This window comes from Mandrillus leucophaeus, unplaced genomic scaffold, assembly GCF_000951045.1.
Source record: "Mandrillus leucophaeus isolate KB7577 unplaced genomic scaffold, Mleu.le_1.0 Scaffold762, whole genome shotgun sequence".
In the NCBI taxonomy this organism is placed as follows: Eukaryota; Metazoa; Chordata; class Mammalia; order Primates; family Cercopithecidae; genus Mandrillus; species Mandrillus leucophaeus.
Window position 1 is genome coordinate 770,186 of NW_012108275.1, and position 17,422 is coordinate 787,607.

Consider the following 17,422-nt stretch of genomic DNA (forward strand, 5'->3'; position numbering starts at 1 on the left):
GCTCCCTACTTTTAAAACCATTTTGATAGAAATCTTCCTAAAGTAATATATACTTCTCTGATTCTAGAAATGATAAATATTGAGTGTAATTTATCTTGTTTTGATGAGTAGATAAATATTTACAGAACTGTTTTCACCCAATACTTTAGCATCTATTGTTCATCCTTGCCTGAGTCCGTCTGAGTCCGTTACTCAGTTGGGAGTTGATAATCAGTGATTTTCTAATACTATCATTCCTTCTGCATTTGGTGGTTGTCATTTTTGTGAAGAAGAGCTGCCATCACATTAATAGATTGAATGTTCCAGAGGAAAATATTTGTAAACTTAGAGACATAGCAATAAAAACTAACCAAAATGAAACACTGAAAGGTAAAAATTAAGAAAAAAAAATAGAAATAAGCATCAAAGAGCTAGCAGAAAACTTCAAGTGGCTAAATACATGTGTAATTGAAATCCCCCTAAAAAGAAGGGTGAGGAGAAAAGATATTTAAAGAAATAATGTCTGAAAATTTCCAAATTAAATGAAAACTATAAACGGATACATTGAAGATCAGTGAAACCTAAGCACAAAAAAAAAAAAAAGAAAACTGTACAGAGACATTATAATCAAAATATTCAAAACCAATGTTAAACAGGAAATACCACAGCAGCCAGAGAAAAAGGAAACATTATGTACCAAGGAACAAAGAATGACAGCAGTTGTCCTTTCAGAAAAAAAATGCAAGTGAGAAGGTAGTGGACCAGCAGCAGCTTTAAATTAAGAAAGAAAAGAAGAAGAAGAAAAAAATCCTGCCAAACCAGAATTCTATACCCAGCAAAACAAAAAACAAAGGTAGAATATAGACTTTTTAAGAATTATGAAAGCTGAAAGAATTCATCAACTGCAGATGTGCACTACAGGAAATGTTAAAGGAAGTCCTTCAGGCAGAAGGAAGATGGGACCAGCTGGATAAAGCACATACATAAAGAAAGAAGAACATGGGAAATGACAACTATGTGGGTAAATATAGACTTTTTCTTTGTTTAACTTTCTTTAAAAGACAATTGTTCAAAAACTAATAAAAATGTAGATGAGGGTTATAACATAATTAAAAGCATACTGCATGACAGCGTAAAATTTAGTATAAAAGCATAAAAGTTAGGACGAAACAAATGGATGTACACTATTGCAAGGTTTCTATACTCTATGTGAAGTGGAATAATATCACTTGAAAGTAGACTATAGTAAGTTAAAGATATACACTGTAACCACTAATGCAACAATTACAATAACACAACAAGGGGTTATAGCTAAAAATATAACATTGACTCAATTTAAAAGATCATTCTCAGCAAACTATGGCAAGAACAGAAAACCAAACACTGCATGTTCTCACTCATAGGTGGGAACTGAACAATGAGATCACTTGGACTCAGGAAGGGGAACATCACACACCGGGGCCTATCATGGGGAGGGGGGAGGGGGCAGGGATTGCACTGGGAGTTATACCTGATGTAAATGACTAGTTGATGGGTGCTGACGAGTTGATGGGTGCAGCACACCAACATGGCACAAGTATACATATGTAACAAACCTACACGTTATGCACATGTACCCTAGAACTTAAAGTATAATAATAATAATTTAAAAAAAGAAGTAAAATAGGAGCAAAAAGAAAACAAAGAGCAGATAGTAAAAATGGAAACTATGTAGTAAGATGATTGAGTTAAATTTAACCATATCAACAATCACATGAAATGTTAATGGCTTAAGTTGTTTAAATAGTCCAATTAAAAGGCAGAGGGGAAAAAAGCAAGACCCAACTATGTGCTCCTTACAAAAAATGCAGTTTAAATATAAAGTACAAATAGGTTCAAAGTAAAAGTTGAAAAGAGATATACCATGCTAACATGAATCAAAAGAAAGCTGGAATGGTTGCATCAATAGTCAGTAGATTTCACAGCAAAGAATATTCCTAGTGATAAAGGAAGTCATTTCATAATGATAGTGGAGTCACTTCATCAAAAGGACATAACAATTATCAGGGTTTATTTGCCTAATAATGTAGCTTCAAAATACATAAAACAAGAAGCTAGAGGGGAATTTTGGAATGGTTTATTCAGTCTAACCTCTTTTTCTCTCTTTTTATTCCTTCTGTCCCTCTCTCTCTCCTTTCTTCCTCTCTCTTTCTTTTTTTCTCCTTTCTTCTTTATCTTATTTTATTTTTACAAATGAAGAAAACAAGGCCAGATAGGTGAAATAATTGCAGACATACACAACCAGTGAAAAGTGGGACTTCAAACTTCTTATCTGGGATCCTTGCCTCTTCACCGCACTTCACTGAGCTTGAACAAACATTGTTTTGATGTACTAACAACTCTTAAAGTGAAGGTATTAATGATGCATAAATAAACAGATCACTAGATGGAAAACAGAAGTGTGACCTAGACACTATTCCTCATTTGTTGATAACCGATTGGCATCAGCCAGCACAGAAGCTAAACAAATGGTCGAAAAGAAAATGGTTATTGGGGAAACTGTGGCAAGAGAATTACTCATTGAATTCCTATTGTCAGAAGTCTGGGAGCCTTGGGATAGGAATCCTTTACAAAGGTCATTATACATACTTCCTGGCACTGGGTAGACAAGGTTACTTAAATAAAATACTTTATTTGAAATGAATATTCTGATGGACATGCTCCAAAATGGTGGCTACCGTAGGCTTCCCCCCTGCCTATGTTATTAATCAATGCACCCAATGCCCCAGTTCTACCAACTGGCCCACGAATTCACATGGAAATCAATTACCAGCTGAGCAAGGGCTATGGCAGTCTCTGAGTGCTGACCCATGTACTGGGATGAAGGCAATCAAGCATGGGGTCATCTGGGGTCAAGCCCATGGCTTTGGATAGCTATTTATCACCTGGAATTGGGCAGGGAAGCATAAACATAGGAGACAGTGAGTGAAGTTAGCTAATTATACACAACTGTGGCCATAGCTTGGCCTGATCGGACAAGGAAAGATAGAGGCAGTTAGAGGGCAAAAGTGTGTTTAAAAACATAGCCTTCCCTGGCTCAGAAATGGAGCAGTCCATGCTGGAAGGACGTAAGTAGGAGTTGGAGCAACCCAGTCTTCAATTTGGAGGCCATGGCACATGGGGTTGGAGAGGAACGAAGGTATTTCAAGGCTCCCAACAATTAAACCAACAAGAGCTTCCTTATGTCAGCCTTGGGTAACTACCATGACATTTAGAGTCAACAAAAACAAAAGCTTATAAAAAATGCTGCACTAACTAGTAAGTTACTTAGGGAGAATGTAGTCTGGAGCTCCATGGAAGAGAGATTGACTGCTGCATAGACAGATTGGCTTAGCTATCTTGCTTATTATCATAAAGGTGAGGGGACGGGGTGGGGAGAAAAAATGGAAGGTCTGAAGACTTTGGAATTAAATAGATATGAGTTTAAGTCTGTTCTCAACCACTAGAAACTGTGTCTGTGTGACTAGGATCGAATTAATCAATTTTTCTGAGACTCAGTTTTCTCAACCATAGAAGAGTGATAGCATGTACTTCATAGGTTGGTTGTGAGAATTAGGAATAGTATTTGCACATCAGTTTCCTCACATTAGCAAAATTGGTAAAAATGGTCTTTTTGCTCCTTGTCTTCATGATCATTGTCACTTGGATGACTTTGGGCAGCTGCCTTCTTTTTTCTTTGACTTTAGCTTTTTAAATCTCAGGGTAGAAAAACTAAAGGCATAATCCCAGTTACTAGCCTAAGCCATTACCATGTTAGGTGGTAAACCGAAGCTGTCTGCTGGGAACGAAGACCAGAATCCTTGCTCTCCAGTGGAGCATACATCCACCCCTGTAGGAAAGGGTGCTCCGCCACTTGCTGCTTCTGAGATGAAGTGTGAAATTGCCAAGTCTAGGCCTCCATACTACAAACACGCAGAGCTAGTTCCTTCTACTCTAAGCTATGCACCTGTCCTCTGACTAGAGGACCTAACAGCTACAATTAAATATATTTAATTACACATATAGAAAGAATAATATGTCAACTAGCCAACTACAACTCAACTCATTTATTACATAATTACATGTAAATTATGTTTGAGGATGGATATTGATGCAGTTTATGATGTCTGCAAAGAAATTCTGTCTCAGAAGGACATTCTGCCTTGCCTATAATTTCCAGTAGGATCCTATCCTCTCAACAACAGATGTAATAACAAGTCTCAAAACAGACACAAATCCCAAGATAAGAGACACAATTACCACCTCCCCTGCCCCTTGGTACCCTGGTTTGTTACACTTCTGCTGAGTTAGGTAGAAAGTCTTCTAATCCTGACAGCCATAATCTGGGCTGAGCATCTCTTCTTGTTCTTTTACATAAAACTGAAATAATAATATGGTGGTTAATGCCTCCTTTTTTCCTAAAAAGAGAAAGGAGTAGGAGTTGGAACCCTTGCTATTCAAACAGTACTTTGAATATTTTATATATTTATATGTAAATATATACAAATCATCCAATAACCATAAATATTCAATAAAAGGTGACTATTATGATTAATTATAATAATCTAAGATGATGCTAATAAAATCTGATCTGAGACCTTAACCTCATCAGCTTTTTTTTCCCCATTACAGTTTAACTTATCTTAAGGTCAGCACAATCCAATAGTAAGCTTGACTTTACCATTTCCAAATGCACTGTTTAGTTTCCCAAATTTGCAGGGTTTTGGATGGCTTTCTGGCCACTTCCCTTGGTTGAAAGACAAAACCACTTTATCCACTACAGGCAACAATATCTAGGGCATATGAGATTTTCAAAGGCCAGTGAAAGTGTTTCATTTGTGAAAAAAGTCCAAAATATAAAAAGAAAGCTACAAAATTACAATTAAAATGTTAATTAAATATCTACAAAAAAGTAATTGCATATCAACTAGTCAACTGCAACTCAACTCACCTATTGTTATATGGAAGTTATATCTGGTGATGGGTGTGGATGTAGTTTTAGGATGTCTGCTTTGATATGGGGTGGGGCCTCCAAAAGTGAAAATGCTTAGGGTCTATGAAGGTCTTATAAGAACCCTATCAGAGAATGAGTATATGCATGGGTCAGGGATGAAAAGCATATGGAAAATATTTAGAGAAGGGAATATGGGGAAAATTGAAGACAAACTGGTGTGCAAGGCCATGGCTGGTGATCCTACTGAGTGCTGGGATCTGGAAAATTCTGGAGACACAGTGTTGACAAATGGGGAGTAATGGAAGCCCCACTGGTGGTCCTACTCCCACCAGATTCTTGACTTTAGCATCTAAGTCAATGGAGAGAAAGTTTCTCTGCCCAAGCATCTTTCAACTAATAGTTCAGGGAATACCATCAGATAGAGAAACAAGAAGTAACTGCTGACAGCCTGAACCACAAATATTTCTAGCTAAATAGGAACAATTAAATTGGAGCTGATGCCAAGTGCAATTCTCATTCTAGTAATTCACTTGTCCTGTCTCAGATTACCGTGGATGTTTCCCTGTTTTATTCCCTTTTTCTTGCCCCTGTGCCACAATCTATTTTCTGTGGGCAGAAGGCCAGAATATGAAAAAACAAAACAAAAACCAGAGAGGCTGAACTGGCAGGGATTTTCACCATATTAGTCTTTTTTTTACACTGCTATGAAGATACTACCTGAGACTGGGTAGTTTACAAACAAAAGAGGTTTAATTGACTCACAGTTCTACATGGCTGGGGAGGCCTCAAGAAACTTGCCATCAGGGTGGAAAATGAAGGAGAAGCAGTTACCTTCCTCACAGGGTAGCAGGAGAGAGAGAGAGAGAGAGAGAGAGAGAGAGACAGAGAGACAGAGAGACAGAGAGACAGAGAGACAGAGAGACAGAGAGACAGAGAGAGCAGGGGAAATGCCAGAAACTTATCAAACACCCAGATCTCGTGAGAACTCCCTCACTATCATGAGAACCGCATGGGGGAAACCACCCCTGTGATCCAATCACCTCCCACCAGGCCCCTCCCTCGACACGTGGGGATTACAATTTGAGATGGGATTTGGGTGTGGACACAGAGCCAAACCATATCACCACCCTTGGGTGATATTTGGAACATGGTGTTTCTTGGGAAAGGAGGTGTTAACCCTAAGCCAGAGAGACTTCCCTAGCAGTGGTGCAGGAGGATGGCAACTGCCTCTACCTCACACTTGCCGACTGTGTGCCTACCACTGAGGGGAAGGCAAAAGGGCATTCCACCATGGAGTGAAGCAGGAGGTCAGTGGCTGAGATGGTGCCTTAGTCTGCTTGTGTTGCTGTAATAAAATACCACAGACTGGGTAATTTATAAAGAACAGAAATGCATTTCTCACAGTTCTGGAGGCCAGGAAGTCCAAGATCAAGGTGCTGGCAGGTTTGGTTGCTAGGGAGGGCTGCCCTCTGCTTCCAAGATGGTACCTTGAATACTGCATCCTCCAGAGGGGAGTAATGCTGTGTTGGGGGCACAGTCTTTGCCCCTGTGGTAGGGGTAAAAGGGAGAAACTCCCTCATCAAGCCCTTTTATAAGGGCACCTAATGGCATTCCTGAGAGTGGAGGCCTCATGACTCAATCACCTCTCAAAGGCCACACCTCCCAATACTGTCGCATTGGGAGTTAAGTTTCAACGTGAATTTTTGGAGGAGACAAAATCATTGAAACCATAGCAAATGGCAATGAGTCAGAAGGATGGAGGCCCCTATGTTTCCCTGACTCTTTTAAATAACACAAAAATATTGCCAACATACTGGGACCCCAAACAGAGGGGGCGGGACCATCCTCCCTCTCTGTGTTACAATTACTTGTCATTACGTGGACGCCAGGATCAATGCCTCTTTACTCTCTGGGCTACACTTATCCTCCTCTTCTCAGACAAAAGAAAGAAAGGTCAACTGATATAACTGATACCAAAAGCCATGACACAAGAATCCTGTTTGCTGATTTCCTTTGATCATCCTTTCAGTATCAAAAGGTATGTGGTTAGCTCGGCAAAGTTCATATTTGTTACGAAGAGTTTTGTTGTTGTTGTTGTTGTTGTTATTGTTGTTTTAAAGACATTTTCTTTCCAGGCTAAGCCGCCTCAGCTTCCCAACCTTTTCTTATGGGAAACACTCACAATTTGTTTTAATAAACTCTTATATAGCTCTTGCTATGTGCCAAGCATGATTCTAGGAGCATTTGCAAATACCAAACTATTTGACCCTCATAACAACACCATGAGATAGGTACCTATGAGATAGGAATCTCCATTTTACAGAAGGGGTAAAAGAGGAACAGAGAAGTTAAGCAATTTTCCAAGGTCACACAGCATACCAGTGGATTTGAGCCCAGTCAGGCTCTTGGTCCTATTTCTGTGCTGCCTCATTTCTTTCACTGTGGCTTTCCTCAGACACTCATAAGGTTGTGGAATGTAAAATTAGCCATAATGTTCTAATGATGACCTGATCTTACCTGATATGAGGGAGAGGCTTTGCTCATTGCCATTTCTGTTCTTGTATTCCAGAAGCAACTTTGTTTTAAGCTGCGACTCTAAGGCAGCCTTGGGTTTCCCATACAAACCTATCTTTTCCGTACCTCCCTGTTTAGAGACCCACCAATTTGTCCAGTTGATGTCAGAAAATTCATAGAAGTAAGCAGGTTAGGACAAGGTGAAGGTCAACACTACCAGGAGCAATAAGATGTGTAAGTCAGTTGTCCCAGTACTGTGAACCTAGAACTTCAGTAAGTTCCTTCATTATTTGCATTCGTTTGTTTAATTATAAGCAGCAGAAGACTCTGGTTAACTTAACCAAAAATAAATAAACAAATAAATAAAGTGAGATGGAAGAAAAGAAGATATTGGAGGGATTCTAAGTGGCTCATGAAATCAAAGAAGGGCTGACTAGTTTAACCAATTAGGCCTCAGAAAGGACTGCAAAGAAGGCAGCCATGGAGATTTCAGTAGCAGGACTCATGAATGGTCTTTTTAGGATCCTTCTAAGGAATATATTCACTTCAAAGATTTTCCATTCTTGCGTCACCCCAATAAAAATTTCCATCCCCAGGAAAGATAATCTGATTGGAATAGGTCTGGTCACAGGGGAAGATCTTGCTCAGGCTATGGGTATGGCACATGGGATGAAGGAATGAAGCAATCCTAAAAGAAAAGGCAAGAAAGAGAAATGGATGCTGGGCAGGCAAGAACAGCAGCTGCCCACTTGATGCCCAGTGCCTTCTGCAGCAGATCCCCAGCATGGCTGTCCCATCCCTGTTTAAGGCACCTGCCAGACCCACATCTTTCTGTTTCAGATTCCACTCTGTTAATCCGATCCTTATTCCTCTCTGCTTCCTACCTTGATGGTTTGGTGTTGGTTCTCCTGCTCTCTGCCATACAGCCATTGTAGGAAGGCCTTGCATGAATTTTATTTAATTTCCTGTATTTGTTCCTATTTGTCATTACTACTGTATTCTATGATCACTAACATTTGAATGACATTTTCACTTATGTCATCTCTTTTAATTTTCTCAAAAATGCTAACACAAAGTAATCAGAGCAGATATTATTTTTAACCTTTTTTATTTTTTATTTATTTTGAGACGGAGTCTCGCTCTGTCACCCAGGCTGGAGTGCAATGGCATCGTTGCGGCTCACTGCAAACTCCGCCTCCTGGGTTCAGACCATTCCCCTGTCTCAGCCTCCTGAGTCGCTGGGATTGCAGGCGCACGTCACCATGCCTGACTAATTTTTTGTATTTTAGTAGAGACGGAGTTTCACTGTGTTCCCTAGGCTGGTCTTGAACTCCTGAGCTCAGGCAATCCACCCACCTTGGCCTCCGAAAGTTCTAGGATTACAGGCATGAGCCACCCCACCTGGCCTATTTTTAACCATCTTAGAGATGAGCTAGAGTTTAGACAGACTGGCTGCCTCAGCCATAAAGTCACCAAGAAGCAGATGATTGTACTACAATCTAGGACTTCCAATTTTGTTGCTTCCCACTTCTCCAATTGTTATGGTTTCCAGATTGCTGTGCAACTCCTCAGAATGGTGTCTTTTATTAATTTAATGAACATTCCCTTGATTTTAAGAAAGGAAAGAGAATGAACAAGAAAATGGTAAAAGATGGGAGGCCCTTCACTGAATATTTCTTACAGTGAAACAAGATTGATATGTGTTCATTTCAGGGTGTTTGGAGGATTTAGTGTTTTCCTTCACATGGCATTCCTTTTTTAATCCCTTGAAACATAACAGTCACAATTCACTCAATAGGTAAACGGGATCTAGTTCTCATTTTGGCTGTTCTTCAGCCAACATGCACAGCCACGTCATATTTCCTTCAGCCTTCGTAGCACAGTCTCTTTGCCGTTGAGACCTCTGTCAACACCAGTGGAAAGCTAAGCACAAATGACAAATATGTTGTTATTACCAGTCTTGTCAAACCTTAGTCCCCATTGAGTTGGCTCACATGTGCTGACTTTCCAAAACTAGTTTAGCAGATATAGCGGGGTGTCTGGAAAGCCAGTGTGCCAGACTGGAATGGGTGTTCAGTGATGCTCAACACCACCTGGAAATTTTCTCGGAGATTTTTCTAGTGCTTAAGTCCTGGGGGTGGTGACCACCTCTAGGCTACTCCTTAAATTACTTTGTGAAACATCTGTGAATTCATTTATTCATTCAAAAGATATTTATTAAGTGCCAACTGTGTGCCAGGTGCTGTCCTGGGGGAAAGAATGAACAATTTAAATTCCCTGCTCTTATTTAATAATCAAATGTTTGTGTGTGTGTGTGTGTGTGTGTGTGTGTGTATGCATAGACACTATGTGTATGTGGCTTTGATACCCTAAAGCAGGAGTCACAGACTTAAATACCTTTTTAATCCAAGAGGTAAGATGTCTGAATGCTGAGTGACGTTATGGTTATGTTACAGTTAGCCTTTTTTTTTTTTTTTTTGTAAAATGAAACACCTCAAATTTAGTGGCTTAAGACAACAGTCATGTAATAGTGCAGTTTGGGTTGGGCTCAGCTTGGTAGTTCTGCTGGTCTCACCTGGGCTCATTAAGGAGGTTGCAAGTCAGTTGGTGGCTCAACTGGAGCTGGATAATGTAGAATGGCCTCACCACCTGGGGTCACACTAGGTTGTTGGCCTCCAGCAGGTTTGCGTACACCATGGGTCTCAGGGCTCTCTGCAGCCAGAGAAGACAAGCCCCCACATACAAACCTTTTTCAAGCTTCTGCTTGTGTTTCCATTTGCTGTGGTCCCATTGACCAAAGTGAGTCATGTGGGCAAGATCTGAGTCATGGGAGTGTGGAAGAGGACAACCCAAGGGCATGGATGCAAAGAGGCATGGACCCTCTGTGGCTGTTCCTGCCTTAGTCTATCCAGATACTACACAACAGGAAACAACAGATAATATCATCAACTAGAGAGCTGCCTCTTCTACAAGCAGTAGCAATCACCCAGCTCTACATTCTGAGTGTAGCCAGATTTTGAACTGTAAAGAAAAGACAGAAATCAGAGTTGTATGCAAATTCTCCCTTTTAAAATATTGTCAGTTAACACAAAATTTAAAAATCCATGTGGCCAAACTGAAGTACTTCTGTGGGCTGAATATGACTTAGGAGCCCTGAGGCTGTGACATCTTTAATTGGAGTGAGACACCATGGAGTATGGTGTATTGGTTCTCAATCATTTGAACTTTTCAAATAGTAAAAGATCAGAGAGGACTTTTAGTTTTAGTTTTTGCCAACTAAGGATTTTTTTTAAGAGCAGCTATCATCTATAATCTTACAATTTTTATAAAAGTTAAACACACAAAACCAGGAATGACATAAACTCAGAATAAATGTACAGTTCTTGAGTTATGACAGAATCTTACCCAACATGTTCCTCATTTCTTCAATTGTAAGACACACTTTTGTCATGTACTAACAAGTTTGAAATCACCATCTATCTTACTTTCTTTAATCAACATGAACATTTTCTGTAGTGTTTTTTCCTCCCCGATATATTTGTTAAATAATCATGTCTTATAACAGATAATGTAGAATTAAGGAAATTATGACATTGTCTTTAGTTTTCTCATTTTGTCATGAAGTGGTGAAATGATTCCCCACACGTGTGGAGACTGGTATCTGAGAACTGCTGATATGGTAGAAAGAACATTGAAAGAATAATTGGTTTTGCAATCAGATAGGCTCTGTTTTAATCCTGGCTTCACTCTTTGTGACTTCAGAATTTTTAGTTCTTTCTTTCTTTCTTTCTTTCTTTCTTTCTTTCTTTCTTTCTTTCTTTCTTTCTTTCTTTCTTTCTTTCTTTCGTCTCTCTTTCTTTCTTTCTTTCTTTCTTTCTTTCTTTCCTTTCCTTCTTTCCTTTCTTCCTTCCTTTCTTTCTTTTCTTTCTTTCTTTCTTTCATCTTTCTTTCTTTCTTTCCTTCCTTCCTTCCTTCCTTCCTTTCTTCCTTCCTTCCTTTCTTTCTCTCTCTCTCTCTCTTTCTTTCTTTCTTTCTTTCTTTCTTTCTTTCTTTCTTTCTTTCTTTCTTTCTTTCTCTCTCTCTCTCTCTCTCTTTCTTTCTTTCTTTCTTTCTTTCTTTCTTTCTTTCTTTCTTTCTTTCTTTCTTTCTTTCTTTCTTTCTTTCTGTTCTTTCTCTTAAGACACGGGTCTCACTCTGTCACCTAGGCTGAAGTGCAGTGGCCTAATCATGGTTCACCTGAGCCTGGAACTCCTGGGCTCAAGTGATTGTCCTGCCTCAGGTTCCTGAGTAGCTGAGACTACAGGTGCATAACACCATATCTGGCTAATTTTTTTTATCTTAATTTTTGTAAAGACAGGATCTTGCTCTATTGCCAAGGCTGGTCTTAAAGTCCTGGACTCAAAGGATCCTACCACTTTGCCCTCCCAAAATGCTGGGCTTACAGACATAAGCCACCACACCCAGTTTGGACAATTTTCTTAACCTCTTTGAGCCTCGGTTCCTCAAGTGAAGATAATAATATTTGCTTATGGATTCCAGATAATATAAATTGCCTTGCAACACCAGGGCACATGATAAACAGTACATGGTAGCTATTGTCACACTATCTTTTCAAAGAGTCAAGGTAGCTAGTAAATTTATTTCTGTGTAATGCAGATGATGAAGGTGGCTGGCCTAATGTCTGAATGCTGAGGATGGGTGCTGGTGGTGTCATTTCATGGCAGCAGATACATTCATGTGGAAGCCAATGTAATTCTGCAGCAAGAGTAGCAAATACACTTCTCTGTATTTCACTAAGCATCTCTGCCACCACCACCTTCACCTTAGCAGACATGCTTAGTGGTCATACTGTGGTCTGTTACACACACTACCTTACCCTCAGAGTCTTTCTCAACAAGCATTTTCACAGACTGGCACTCTGCCAGTGGTGAGGCTTACTTCCCATTTCTTGTTTGGACATTTTGAGCAAGACCAGTCCAGGTCAACCTTACTTTACAAGGTTATATATCACATATATAATTTTAATTCTCTTTATCTGCCCTTGAGGCAAGGCATCATCGCTGTGACGAGCCTAACTTCATGTGTTGAATGTATCATTCTCTTCCTCTTTGCTTTTGCCTCCTCTATATGATGAAGCTCTGGGAGTAAATGGCATTAGGATGGTGTCCAGCCCAGGCATACTCAGAGGTATGCTTGGCGGTACTCAGCCTCTTGCCATATAAGTGAATCTAGTTGTGTCAGGGTAGAGAGACTTTAGGCCTTCTCACTGAGTCACCAGGAACTAGAATCAGGATTTGAAGTCCAGCGCTGAGGTCCCCACACTGAATCAACAGGCAAGGAAGACATATATAAGCGGTAGGTATATAAGCGGCCATCACTCTTCTCTTCTCCTGTTGATGACCTCCTTTCCCCCCTCGCCCGGTTCCAATACTAATGTGAACAGGGACGCTGCTCTTACACATGCTGATCTTGACCTGTGGTGTTCTTGGACTTCACTGGACAACTGCATTGACTTTCCCGGGTCCCTAATTGTGACACATGAATCTTAACCTGATTTGGATCTTTAATATTCCTCATTTTACTTCTTGTTTTCCCCCAGGAAGAAAGTGGTAAAGTGGAAAACATGTGGACTTTAGGGTTAGACAGACTTAGTTTCGGTAGCTGCTCACTAGCTATATGATGTTGATTACATTGATTAGGTTTTCTGGGTTTCAGTTTCCTCATCTATACAATGAACATGATAACACCTGGGACTATTATGAGGATTGCACACAACGTCATATTATTATGGAAAGGGCATAGCATAATGCTTGGTGCCGAGTAGGCACTTAGCTGACTAATCACTTCAACAAGTCTCTGTTACGCTTTTGCCAGGTGGCATTTTAGCAAACAGAATACAGCAGGAGACAAAGCACACAGCTTCCATGTCAAATTAAACTTACTTCCTAGAGGTGGGAAACAGACCACAGGCAAGCAAACAAATAAAGGAACAACAGATGTCAGATTGTCAAGTGTTCTGAAGAAAATATGTCAGAGAGAAGTGATGGAGAGGAATTGGGAAGGTGCAGGGAGGCCTCACCGAGGGAACATGGCTGAGCCAAGACCTAACGTAGAAGAAGGAATCAGACTTGCAAAGATGTAAAAGAGGCACTTTCTGAGCAGAGGAATTCGCAAATGCAAAGTCCCCATGCACAAGGGTGAGCCCGGGTGAGTGTTGGCGAGAAGGCCAGTGTGGCCACAGCAAGAGAGAGGGGTGAAAGACCACGGTGGGGAGGAAGGCAATGCTTGGGAAGCCAGCGGAAGGCATCTGGAATTTATTTGAAGTGCAGTATTATTTCTCTTTCTGCCCTTCCTTCCAAATTGGACCTCAGAATGGTGCCTCGTTATCTTCCCTGCCTGTCGATTCAGTGTGGGGATCTCAGCGCTGGACTTCAAATCCTGATTCTAGTTTCCGGTGACTCAGCGAGAAGGCCTGAAGGCTCTCTTCCCTGACACAACCTAGATCCACAATTTATATTCCCAATGGCTCAGACTCATCTTTGAGAAGCCTGACCTGTCTTACTTTAACTTGTCCTGATCCTGGTCCCTTCCTTGTTTCTTGAATGTCAGCCTTCAGTCTTACAGCTTTGCATGAAGGTTTTGCATATGTATAATTTCTTGAGGACTGTTGCATGCTCATTTCATCTCTCCAGCTAAAAATAAGGTCCTTCAAACATACACATCACTCCTACCTCTTGGGTAACCTCCCTAGTGTCTACTACCATGTTTAGTTGCTGAGTGAATGAATGCCTTCATCTTCCTACTCAAACTTAAGTAGCCACTCCCCTATCACCATTGATACTGCCTTCTGGTTTTGTGTTCTCTATAGGTTTATCACTATCTAAATTGATCCAGTTTGCTCAGCGGCTGCCTGCCCCAACAACAATGAAGAGGCCACGAAAGCAAAGACCTCACCTGTCTTTCTACTGAATCTCAAGCAGTGTCTCCCCATAGCAGAAGCTCAAGGAGCATCTAGACCAAAGATGGGGCCTCCGGTAGGGAGCTTTGGCCAAGTTAGGACCATTGGTCCGGTGATTCCAACTTCCACACACAGAGGGGAACTATTCTGGAAAAGCATTTTATACCTTTTTTTTTTTTTTCCTGGGCCCTAATTCTTAGAAATCAGACTATAGAGAACTGCCAAAGGGGTGTTGCTTTGGGTCAGTGGCAAAATCATTATCATCTTGTTGTGTCTCTGTGGCCTTTCTCTTGGTACTTTCTTTAGAGGTGGAGAGTTTAGAAGGGATAGAAGGAGCTGCCTTGGGGTGTACACATTCCCCAAAGCTGTGACTTCATTTGTCGAATCCATTTCAACCGTGTCTCTTTTCATTAACCATTTCCAAGCTACAGGGACCTGTGGTTTTAAGAGGAAAGTAATGGTTGTGTCAATGAGGAAGCCTGCTCTCCGAGCTCTGACACCCCACTCTGTCTCCCCCATTGGCTCAGGAAAGATGTGGTTTATATTAGTGACCTGGAGAAAGTTCATGCCCTCTGGGAAGAGTGTGTCCATGAAATGGCAGAGTGATTAATGGTTTATTTACAGCACTGACATCCAGGCTGTCAAGACCCTTCAGTGGCCTTTGATGTAAAACACACCGAGAGGCCCTGGCTCGTCCTTATCTCCTTGGTGGAGAGAAATCAGAAATGAAGGATGGTGAGCCCAGGCTCTGAACACTGGGCTTCAGGGGTGTGAATGGTGAAAACAGGCAGGGGCCAGAGACTGGTAGGAGGTGGCAGTCCTCAGCAGGGTGCCCCTATCATCTTTCTCATTTTTCCCTTTCTCTCTTGTATCTTCTTCTTTCTTGTGTACCCCCTTGTCTGCTTGGATCCCTCAAGTCTCACAGGACAATGTATTTACAAATTATGCGTGAATGTCACCAGGAGTCATAGATATCTGTATTCCTAAGGGATGGTGGGTGGGTAATGGTGAAGCCACACTATCGAACCATTAATGATAATTGAAAGCACTCTGGCCTCTGGTGAAGGAGCCATGTTTCTTTAAGAGAACAAAAGAACCCCGAGTGATTCCCAATTGCCCAGGACAGCGGACAGAGTTTGCAAGCAGGCAGCCTACAAGCTGAATCCAGTCCACAGCTGTATTTTGTTTGGCTGCAGAGAGCTGAAAATCTTTTTAATAGTTGCCAAAGTTTAACAATAAGATTTCAATTTCACATACAATTTTAGATTTCTTCTTTCTCTTGAAAAACTGGAGATCTGGACACACTGAGCTTGTGTTCCCTCACAGCAAAAGAAGCTGAAACTGAAGAGGGGTCATTCCCCTTACTTGAGACAAGGCCTGTGCCTGTTGTCTCCTCCATATGATACTGTGTGTCTGTTGCAATTTATCACTGTCATTGAGCTCTTGTTTTATTTATTCCTATTCTGCTTCATGCATGTTTTGCTGAGCTATTTAATTCAAATTCTTTGAATCAGGAAAATGAGTTTTCATTAGTCAAATGAGGATACCAAAACCAACCTAAAAGGATTGTTGTGATGTTTACAAGAGATATCCCTAAGTAAAGTGCTTAGTTAGCACAGTGCCTCATACATAAAAACTTTTCAGGAAATGGGAGCAATTATTCTTATTGCAAGCATGAATTTAGGCCTCCCACTAAGTAATAGCGCTCTGGTGGGCCCTTGTTGGTTTTGAAGCTAAATTGTTCAAATTGACATGTTAGAAAAAGGTTCTGCCTTCCTTTGTCTATGAAGACCCATCTGAGGTCCAACAATATTCCAAAGTGGTCAGGATTCTGGAGTTTGAAGGAATTCTTTGAGAACACTGATTTCAAATATCTTACCTTCTGTGGTGAGAATTTAGGAGGCACTGAGTACCTTATCACTTCAGGGTAAATTAGTACTGGGCTAGCTAGAGACGCATCTGGCTAAGAATAAAAACATACAAGGGAAGAAAGAACTCTTTTAGAAAGAGAGCATGTGAAGATTTTCTCCAGCAGCTCCCTGGATGCTATTTCTCTATTCTCCTGTGGAAAAAATGAGGCAAGTGAGAACAGCAGTTGGTCTAATGAGTCATGACCCATAACGAGACACAGGTGGCCTCAAGCCCTTGACTTTTAGCAGACATACTGTTTGCCTTTCTTATTTTGTAATTCCTGTTATAGTTCCTCCCAGGCATGAAAATCCAGAGGCAACGATGCCTGGTACAACTTGATGTAGAGTTACAAGTCATCATGTCTACAGGACAAAACTTAGATGCAAGAGACAGGTTGGTTTCATCGGAATCAGGTTCACACTAGGAAGATCACCATCCCTTAATTATTTTCTCCACATTATTCCCTGATTAGAGAGAGCTCTGTGCTTCTGAGTATATGCCTCCAGGATGTTGCTTTTTATAATGCTGTGAGGTGCCTAAATTTTCATGAGTTAGAATGCTTTTGGCTGCAAATAACAGACCAATAAAGGCATTTAAAAAAATCTTACTCATCAAGAAGTTTGGTGGTGGGTTCAATTCTTACCAACCTACAAGGCTCAAGTTTTTGCAGATTGTTAACCTATATTTTCCAGGCACACTCAGAGAGAGACATAGAAAACAATAACACTAAAGTTCTGTTCTATGCCACGGATAAAATTATGTGTTGAATAATAGTTGCTAATTCATGGATGAACCCCACTGGCACCTCATTCAAACATTTCTTTCCACCACAGGTGTGAGAAGAAAAGCCACATTAAGAATTGACATCCATCCAATCTAAGGAGGGAGGATTCATGAGCTTGTGTGATGCAGCAGACATCATCTGAGATTTCTGGCTGGAATGGCAGTGGGATGGCAACTGTATAAGTAAGGATGTAGTAACATGCTCTGTGTTGGGTGGTTCAAGGCCCTGATATCTGGAGTAGTAGCTGGTACATGGTGTCAGACCCCTCCTGGAGAGGAGTCTTGGGGGCAGTGTCAGAAGGGGC